This window comes from Otolemur garnettii, unplaced genomic scaffold (assembly GCF_000181295.1).
Source record: "Otolemur garnettii isolate 467f Iridium unplaced genomic scaffold, OtoGar3 scaffold00008, whole genome shotgun sequence".
Lineage (NCBI taxonomy): Eukaryota > Metazoa > Chordata > Mammalia > Primates > Galagidae > Otolemur > Otolemur garnettii.
Window position 1 is genome coordinate 9,305,321 of NW_003852403.1, and position 10,947 is coordinate 9,316,267.

The window sequence follows — 10,947 nt, forward strand, 5'->3', positions numbered from 1 at the left end:
GCACCCAACACAACACCTGGCTGCTTTTTTGGTTGCAGCTGTCATTGTTGTTTGGCAGGCCGGGCTGGATTCAAACCCGCCACCTTAGGTGTATGTGGCTGGCGCCTTAGACACTTAAGCCACGTGCTGAGCCAAAAGGTTTTTGTTTTTTAAATAAAGTTAGAAGTATTTATTATAAAGTCAAATTTGTCAAGTTTTATTTTTATATCAAGGTTTCTGAATTCTGAGTTCTCTTATGTTTTCTTGTAGCACTTCTATGATTTCTTTTACTTTTCCCCTTAAAATTTCAATCCATTTGCAATTTATCCTGCTATAAGGTATGATGTATAAATCCAATTTTTTCCTAAATACCTATCCATTCTAAGATCATCCATTTTCCCCTAATATTTAAGGTATCACTTTATTATATGCTAAATCCCCACATGTATTTGAGTCTAGTTCTAGACTTCCTTTTTTATTTCATTAGTCTGGTGGCCCCTGTGACAGCACCATATTGTTTTAATTACTAAAGCTTTGTAATGTATTTGACATTCAGTAAGGCTAACTCCACCTCATTATTTTTCAGAATTATCCCAGTTATTACTTTTGATTATTTTCCTTGTAAATTTTATATTGAGTTTTCCTAGCCTAAAAAAAAAAAAGTCTTTGATTGTTACATGATTTCATAATGAATTTATAAATTAAAGGAGATATATCACATACTTATAATCTTGAGTATGCTTATGAAAGAATATAGCATGCCCGTTCATATTGTCAAATATTCTTCTGTGTACTATTCTAGAGGATTTAAAGTTTTTTCATTAATATATTGTATATTTTTGTTAATATATGATTATAATATTTACAATTTATTGTCTTTTATGTTGATTTTGTAAATGGGGTCTTTCATTCAAAATGCTTTCTAAGGGGCTTTGTTTTAATCTGTAAAGGCTAGTGATTTTTGTATATTCACTTTATAACTTACTTCCTCACTGAATTACTTTGCCAATTTTTCAGTTGGTTTTCTTGAGCTCCTTTATGTCAAATCACAGAATCTGTAAACACAATTTTACCACATACTTTCCATTTTCTTGCCTGCAATTTTGTTCTCCTGTCTAATTGCATTGGTTAGTATTTCTAGTAGAACATTAAATAATAGTCATGGTAACATATTATCTTATCCTTACTTCCATGGGAATACTGATAAGTTCAATGTTTGCTTTCGGACTGAGATAGATGTGTTTTATCATATTGAGGAAGTATACATCTGCTTTTGTATACTACTTATCAAGAACATTTCTTGAATTTTTAGTCAAAGCTTTTTTTGTATCCATGAAATTATAGTTTCCATCTATATAGTTATTTAAAAAATTAAATGAATAAATGGATATGCTAATATTGAAATATCATTTTATATGTGGACAAATCTTACATGTTCATAATGTTTTACTCTACCGTTTATGCCAATGGACTCTTTTTATAATTCTATTCAGAATTTTTGCACCTATATTTATAATTGAGATGTGTATGTAGTTAACTAATAAGAAAAACTTATTAGTTTTTCTATAAAGGTCTTATGTACTTCATAAAAAGGAATTTGGAACTACTTCCACATCTATGCTCTAGAACAGTTTAAATAGCACGTATATCATTTCACATGGTATGAAAGAGCCAGTGTGTATACTTCTTTCCAATTCCACATTAAGTGATATCACAAAGGTAGCTTGAAATCAGTCATGATGACAGTATTTATACAACAGAAACTGGCAACCATTATAATCACTACAGATCAGGTCTTTTCCCCCTCCCCTCCACCTGCCAAGACCCAGTTGTCAAACACTTAACAGAATGCTATTGAATCATCCATTTTCCCAGTGTTTGGTAAAATTTTCCTATAAACCACTTGGACTTGGTACTTTGGGGGATGAAGTGATAGGTCCTTGTGATTTTCCCTGTAGAAATCAATCTGTTTCAATTTTCTATCTCTTCTGGAGTCAATTTTGGGAAGTTACATTTTCCTAGAAAATTATCTACTTAATCTAGATTTTCAGATATTCATATAAGATTAGACAACATTGGTACTTTGAATTCTTTTAATTCTCTCTTGTTTCTGTGGCTTTCTTTTTTCTTTTAGTATATTTGCTCATCTTATCTCCTTTCTTCTATTTTTCTTTGGGAAAGTAGGTTAGCCTTTAGCTTTAAAAATTCCTTGTTTTCATTTTTTTTTTGTTATATAGTTGATCTTTTTATTTGTTGTTAGTCAGATGCTTAATATATCTTTTACATTATTTTGCTTCTTTTATTAAATGAATATATATACTTAAATCTTTTCATTTTCCTGTAATAATTAGCTTAGATTCATTTATAGGTTCTAATTGGTTTCACTGTTATTCACTCTACAGTTTGGACTTGTTCATTACCTTTGACTCGAGATTTTAAAGTACCAGGAAATTCTGGGTGGAAGGACTTCCTGCGATCTGATTTTGTTATTTCTGGCTATTATTACATTGTGACATGAGAGTTTTTCTACTACTTCTACTTACTAAAATTTTGTTTTGTGACCTAGTATATTACTGGTCAGAGTCAAAAATGATCACAGTGATACTTCTGGTCCCTTATGCTCTTCTAGAACTTTTCCCCTCACCATGATAAGGCAGAGTCTATTTTTCTTCCCTTGAACCGGGGCAGGACCTTTGTGACTACTGTGAACAGAATGTGGCTAATGCAATGCTGTATGACTTCAGAGACAGAGGTCATAAAAGATGATGTTACTTCTGCCTGGGTCTTCCTCTCTTGGGACTCTTGCCCTTGGAACTTCACTACTATGCTATGAAGAAGCCCAAACGAGGCTACAAAGAAAACCACATGGAGAGGCAGTGGGGTCCCCAGCAAATAGCCACCATCAACCACCAAACACGTGAGTATATGACTGTTAAGATATTTCTAGCACCCAGATTTCAAGATTTCTATTGAGCCTCTAGACTTTATAGAGATAAGTCATTCCTATTGCTAGGGTAGAGAGTTTAATACTCATTAATCACATCTACCATGATAATTTTGCTGGTTAGACCTTTCGCATTTTTATTTTTCCCCCATTTGATCTTTCAGTAAATGAAACAGGTGAAGTAGCATTTCCTATGACTAATATATTTTTCTATTTCTCTTTTCATGATCTGTGATTTCTCCATTATGGGTACTGGCACTTTATTTGTTACGTGTGTATTCATAACTGCTGTATCTAATATGAATTTCACTCTTCAGCATTACAAAGTACCCTTCTTTATCTTAGCTACTGTTCTTCTGCTTGAATTCTACCTTGTAATATGCTGTAAAGAATGTAACCTCTGCTTTCTTTTTGTTCACATTCATCTATCCTATTATTTCAATTTTTCTGAGTCAATTTATTTCTGCTTCTTTTGTATAACATAGAGAATTGGGTTTTGCCTTATAAGACAACCTGAAAAATCTTTTAAAGAAATGAATTAAGCACATTTACACTTCTTCTATTACAGAAGTGATGTGTCTTACTTCTGGCATGTTATAAGAGCCAAACTAAGTAGCTGTGACAGTTATCTTCCGGCCTAGACCTTTAGAGAAAAAGTTTGCTGACCTCTGATCTAAATTATAATATTGACCACAAATAATGTCATATTTGCCCTAACTTTATGGTTCTGTTATTTTTGTTGGTGCTCTCTACATCTTATTGCGTTGGCTAGCACCACCAGAGGAATGTCTGAGATTTAAATGGGAATATTTGTCATCAGTCTTTCTTTTGTATGCAGGTTCCTGTAGGTTTCTGGCAGATATTCTTTATCAAGTTAGGGAAGCTCCCACTATTCCTTGTTCATTAAGAGATGTTAGAAGAAATGGTTATTAAGTCACAGGTCTCTCTCTCTCTCTCTCTGCATCTAGTAATATTAGCATATATGATCTTTTTAATATGCCAAGATGACAAATTTACTGATAAATTCCATACTAAACTATCCTTTCAATATCAAGATAAATCTGTCAGCTAGACTGAGGTACTGTGGTAAAGTGCATGATAGCTCCAGTGAGTCTGACCACTCCATGAGCAGTTTCTATGAATGCTATGAAGTCCAAGGAGAAAGAGAGGTTGCTGGTTTGGGAAGACTGAGTGTATGCTGGTTCTTGGGCACCTTGTGCCCCCACCAGTTTGCTCACCTCTAGGGGTGTTCTGTAATGTAGGGTTTTTTCAGTATTATAAAACCTTTTGATTGCCCTGAAATGGTTTCTGCAGTCACCTTTGGAAATAAATGACCATTAATTTGTATCCTTAGCATTCTGAATTTCAGTCTCAGGTGTTCCTGTTGGTGAAGATCCCCTAATGAGAAGGAACCCTCACCTCAGGACTTAACTGTTAGAATGTTTTCTTCATTTACAGTTATGCAACTCTAAATTATGTTTAATAAAGTAGAAGAAGAATAAAAACAATAAATTGGATCTCCTATTTACCAAACAAACAAACAAACAAAAAACAGAGTATTCCATCAATAGATCCAGTTGCAAACAGGGAGTTGTTTAAAATGTGGAGAAAATTCCAATACATGCTTCTGTGTTAGATTCGATTTTTTCTCTGCACTTCAACAATGATAACTGTCACTAACATCAAAACATTCACTTTAGATTCAGTGTCAATTTTTCTTTTTAGTTAAAACTATATACATATATATGCATACACATATGTATTATATGTATATATATTTAACGTATATGTATGCATGTGTGTATATGTGTGTGTGTGTATACTCTCCTATTTTATTTTAATTATTTTTTATTAAATCATAACTTTGTACATTGATGGATTTATGGGGTTCAGGGTACTGCTTCGATATACAATGTGAAATGTTTACATGGAACCAATTAACACATCCATCACAATTATACTCATTTCTTAATAGTTTTGATATGGGAGAAGGGAGGGTATTCGGTATACTCTCCTATTTTAAAAGATAAATTCCCTTTCTAAGTGAATTATACCTAAACTCTGGGCCATTTGAGTAAAATCTAATTGTGGTCAGTTTTCATTTTACAATAAAGAGCTTTGTGAGATTAAAGAAAAGATTTATCTGGGAAAAAAATACTGAGATCAATCCTATTTGGTCATGAGGCACTATTTTCTTTATACATTACACATCTTACTGTTAATTTCTCATGGAGGATTCTTACATTCACATTTGGGAAAAAAATTCATCTACACTTTCATTTTTAGTTATGGAATCTTAGTAAGATAAGATGAGTAATTTCTCATCTTTTTTGTTTTTTGAAATAAAAAGATGGAATATTTCACCTCTTTGAGGAGTATATGGCTATTTTTCAGTTTCTGTCATGGTTTTATTTTTCCCTATTCAGACTTATAGTTCTTCTTGAGACAATATGGCTAATTTAAAATAGCCTGCTTTACTTAGATTTTTACAAAAATTATTGGTATAAATTTCCATAGTGTTTTAAGATTTCCTTATTCCTAGTGTTATACGATCATATGTAGTTTTTTTTTTTTTTTTTTTTTTTTTTTTTTTTTTTTTTTAGATCACCTAGGTCATCTTTTTTTTAAGTATCTGTTGGTCTGGTTGTAAAATATTGCTTTTTTTTTTTTTTGCAGTTTTTGGCTGGAGCTGGGTTTGAACCCATAACCTCTGGTATAGGGAGCTGGTGCCCTACTCCTTTGAGCCATAGGCACTGCCCTAAAATATTACTCTTTGTTAGTATTTTATTAACTTCTTTCATATGCCATTGGGTTGTTTTTAATAAGGTTATAGAAAAATGTATTTTATTTTATTTTCTATCCCCTTTTTCATAGTTTATATTTTAGTGGGAAAAATCTTTTACTTAATGTTTTTGGCTATGTGCCACAGTTTTTAAGATACTATAGTGTTATCACTTCCATTTACTTTTAAAAAATAATGTATATTATCTTCTGGCACTTTATTTGTTTGTTACATGTGTTACTCTACTATTTTTGCTGGACACTTTTTATAATTCTATTTAGAATGTTTGCACCTATATTTGTAATGTCTTATGTTCAATATATAATTGAAATGTCTTATTTTCAAATTATAATTTTTCAACTTATAACTCATAAGTTGAAATTTTTATATATATAATTTATAAGTTGAAAAATTCAGTAAATAAATTGAATTTAAGAGACAGAAGCAAAATTCATATGGCCAATAACATATCATAAGTCCAAAGACTTATTAATTCTATAATGCTTTCTCTTTCCTGTTTTTGTTGGAATATACAGCAAGAAGTTTCTTTGAAGTTTCTAAAAAGAAAAAAATTCCTTTTTAAACCTAATTTCTAATTTTACTTAGTTATAATCAGTTTATTTAAACTGGACATGATATACTTTTCTTTACAACACAGTTTGTGGGTAGATTTTGTGACTTTCTTTTTTAAAATAATGTCATTCTATCTTTTATTTAACAAAATGTGTATGTTGTGAGATTTCGGTTCACTTAGGTGTCATTTTCTATAGGAGATATGCTAAAGTCTCCATCTATGATTGTGATTTTTATCATTGCTTTCCTTATATTTCTAGAAGTTCCAGTATTACGAATTTCAAAGCCATGTTGCTAGATGCATTAAGATTCACAATTATTATAGCTTCCAATTATATCTTCTTACTTATACTAAATATCCTTCTGTGTCAGTTAAGTCATCATTCTGAGTCTTAATTTGTGTGATATTAACACTGTTATCCCTATCTGATTTTACTGATCAATCACCCATACTTACTGGTCTGGTTTAGCAATAGCCAGTTGCTTGATACCTGAACTAAGGATGGACACAAGTATGCAGACTCAGTAAGGAAGCCTAAATTATTGCCTGCTATAAGGCCCCCAGGAGTTTTCCCTCTGCTTAGAAAACTCCCAAAGCTGGTTCTACCTATCTACCTATCTATCTCTCTATCTATCTAACAGGGTCCAACTATGTTGCCCAGTCTGGAGTACAGTGGCTAATCACAGATTCAGTCATAGTACACGATAACCTTGAATTTTCAGGTTTAAGTCTTCCTCCTGCCTCAGCCTGCCATGTAGCTAGGACTACAGGTGCATGTCATCCCATTTGGCCATGGATCTGCATTTTAAATTCTGTTGTATTTATTCTGGACTGTGATTAATCCCTTAAATCCTACCCTTCTGTCCATCTTGCAGAAAATCTACATAGTTTCTGATCAACAATAGTACCTCTTCTTTCTTTTCCAATTGTTATTGGTTTTAGAGTTACTGTTGTTTATTTCAATAGGAAGAAGGGTCATATCATTTCTACTAATGCCTTGAAGTAGTTTCCTATCTTGGGCACAGTAAATGGTGTTAAAATAATCCACTGAGAGACCATTTGGTGTTAAAATAATCTACTGAGAGACCATTAGGCTGAAATGATTGCAGCACCTTGGATTCCTACATAAGCAAATGAAATCCAGGCCAATGTAAACAAAAAAAATGAAATTTAAGCTTAATCAATCAGAAAATGCCAACTAACCATTAACCAGGGACTTTCTACCTGTAGAAAGTTTTTCTTCTGCAAATACCTAATGAAGAAATTTCCCCTTACAACCTCTTAGTAGATCCTTGAACAACTTGTACTCTAGAGCTGCCTGATTCATGAATCTCTATGTGCTTAAATAAACTTTTGTTACAATTTTAACATGGCTAAGTTTAACAGTTAGCAATGGCCTGTGAGTTCTGGGCCCTGATATTGTTCTGGTTGCATCTACAACTATCCCCCTAGATTGTGCTCTCCAGCCACGCTGGCTTCTTGATTGTGCTTCATATGTGCCAGGAATGCTCTTATCCACCTTAGGATCTTGCCCTTTCTCAGATCTCCATTTCTCACCTCTTTCAGGTCATTACTGCAGCATCACCACCTCAGTGGTGCCTTCTCTGGCTATCAAATCTCAAGTCACCAATATATACTCCCTCGTGTCCTTTGGCTGCTTTTGTTTTCATCTTGTTACTTCCCTCTAATATACTACCCAGTGCTTTTATTTTTATCTTAGTTATTGATCCTCTTTCTCATTAGAATGCAAGGCCTTTGAAGGCAGAAATGTCTGTCTGCTTTATGCGCGGCTCTATCCCTAATGTTTTGAACAGGGCTTGACACACATAGTCCATGTTCTGTAGAAATCTCTTAAAAGAATTAATAAATTTCTAGAGATTTGGAAGAAGACATGGAGGCAAATGAAATATATTCATTATACAATCTTAGTTCCCTGTGGGCCTGAGAATCATCCAAATATGTCACCATTCACTGACCTACCTGACCTGCCCTTCAGGGGACCTTGACTATTTGATTTCAACCTTGGATGAAATAAAAGTTCCAGAGGGAGCCGGTGAAAAAAAGGGAGAAATTAGACATAAAAAAGAAAGCTGTCTCTTGAGAAAAGAAAATTTGTGGATGGGGATAGTTATATGGTTTTCCTTAATCAAAAAGAAAAAAAGGGACTGCATCTTATCCCCTTTGATTCTCCTTGATTTAGGAGAAACTGGTGAGGTATAGCGAGATAAATAAAGGAAGAAAGAACCAATCCACAAGGGAGAAGACTGCTTTATTGTTCTCACACAGATGTCTGTCCTAACAACAGAGGATTCCCCCCTCCCTTTGGTGAAGGGTGGGAATAGAGTTGGGGGTGTGGCGATTGAAATTGGGACCTCTGGTCAGTCTATTTGGGAATTAGCATTGCATTATTTTCCTGGCTTCCCACCCCCTCCTGGCATTTAGTTGAGAAACATTTGCCCTGGAACAGCGCACAGAGTTTGCATTAGTGTCTCTGAGGATCACACTTTGACCCCACAGACTGAAGAAGCTACAAATGGAAAATTCCAAGTTGCTGTACTCTTTTATTTTCATGCTAATGCTTCTGCAGAGAGTATTTAAGGAAACAGATGCAGAAGAATAATAAAGAGCTCAGGACTAAAAACTCCTCTGGCAACACGGGTTGTTCCAGTGTGATCTTCCAGCTATTTGTGCTTGCAGAAGTCCAGAGGAGTCAAAGGGAAACCTGATTTCAGTTTATGCAAAAGCTGAGCTAGCATTGACATAGAGAGCCTCGGATCAAATTAAAGTCAGGATTTGGAAGTCCTGTAAATTTCATTTTACTTCCTTCAGGCTACCTCCAAAAAAGACCAGCATATCCTTCAGTTAAAGGTCTTGGGGGATAGTGATTTGCCAATCTCCCTTGTCAATCCACACCTGAGTTCGACGATATTCATCCTCCGCTTGGATCTAACCTAAATGGCATTCTCTATATTTTCAGCCCCTGGCCACTTCCCTTGTATTCTGTGCAACAAGATAAACTATTTATTTTGCCCTAAGAATAACCTCATCCTGAGTATAAATCCTCATGTGGGAGACATATCAGAGCAAGACATTCTGCAAAGCCAGATTGTTTCAAAATTCTTCTCCTAATGTGCAAACAAAACTTAATACATTTTATTTTGCCCTAAACATGGCTTGCAGAGGAGAAGCTAATCAGAAAGGTGGTAGACTAATCATATCTAACTCCTGTTAAGGTTATCTGCCTCATGTTCTCACCTAGATAATGACCAGAAATTAGACAAGACTTTCTTCTACATTTGGTCTTTCCCTCAATTCTCTTTCTCACTTGGAAATTACCCAGGGAAAGTTCCTTTTAACTGATCTCTCCCTTCTCTGCCCACCAACATCTAACTTGACCTCCACTTTCAATCTGTAGGTGTTTGTCTCCGACTGGACTGTAGGATTCCTGAAGGCAGAGTCCACAGCTTCTTTTGTATCTTCTACATGCCCTGGTGCAGGGCTCCATACGTGAGGAGCTCTCCTGAAACCCACGCTTGACTGACTGATGGAGGAAACAGAAACAGACCCCTGCGGTGACCTGAAGCATATGGAATTCTGAGTAAGGGAAATGAAAAGGCCAAAAAGCTCAATACCACACCCTTTATAAAGTACACACATCCCAACAAATCCTAGGTTATTGGAAAAGTAACAGCCCTCTCCCCAGACCAGCTCCAACCAAACAAAAAAAAAAAAAATCATTAGAATGGATAAAGAAACCACAGTAAATATTAATGGCTGGAAGGAGGAGGCTGTAGGACGGCAGGCTGCACTGAGCAGGTGTTCACCTCACTCAATTTCAACCCATTTGCAGCCAACAACGTCATCATTTGGCCTTCTTGAGCTCGCCGACAGGCCATTTTTCATGATTTGACCATTTCTGGCCAAATGCAAACTTTTTAATTAAATGTACCACATGATTCCAGATGTTTGTTTATTTGTTCCAAAAAAAAAAAAATGGTTATAAAATCACTACATGAGGAAAACCTGGGGCAGGAGTAAAGTTTTCTATATGAGACAGGGAAACGAAGGGAGTCGGAAGATCTGGGACTGGGAAATTAATACTGGGTGATCTCAGCAGAACGATTTACACCAAAAGCATTGGCTTCAAATTGTTCCCCTCCCAGAAGCCCAAGATTCAGAAATTAAACACACTGGGCACTTATTAGTTTTTAGAAGAATGTTGCTCATCGTTAAGCCAAAGGCTAGAATGAGAACAAATTTTTGTGGCTGCTTTGCCTGCTTTTTGTAGGTCTGTTCCTGTTGCCACACGCTCCACTACATTAACTCCACCAGTCTTCCATTTAACAGGCCAGATCACGGTTTATGCATGAGTGGTGGGGGAGAATCCTGTGTCAGGGAAGGACCGAGAGAGGGGGAGCTTCCCGCTCACCACACACACTGGCTTCCTCACTGCTTTCTGGCTCTCTGTTTCTCTCTATCTCAAAACATAATCAGTCGCTTAGTCTATTGTGTTTGCTACAGAACATTCGGCAAGATCCTTCCTTTATTCCCTGTGCCCCCAGTCAGCCACCCCAGGCCTTCATCACCGGATGCTGGATTGTTTCAACATTATCCTGGGCTCCATGTCTTGGTTTCAAAAGCCAACCTCGGAAATATTCTTAATAACAC

General features: G+C 35.3%; 1 protein-coding gene across 1 annotated transcript in view; it reads right to left on the reverse strand.

The window, feature by feature from the left end:
* LRMDA (leucine rich melanocyte differentiation associated) overlaps window positions 1-10,947 on the reverse strand; it is a 1,056,075-nt gene that overhangs the window by 186,143 nt on the left and 858,985 nt on the right. The window lies entirely within an intron of this gene.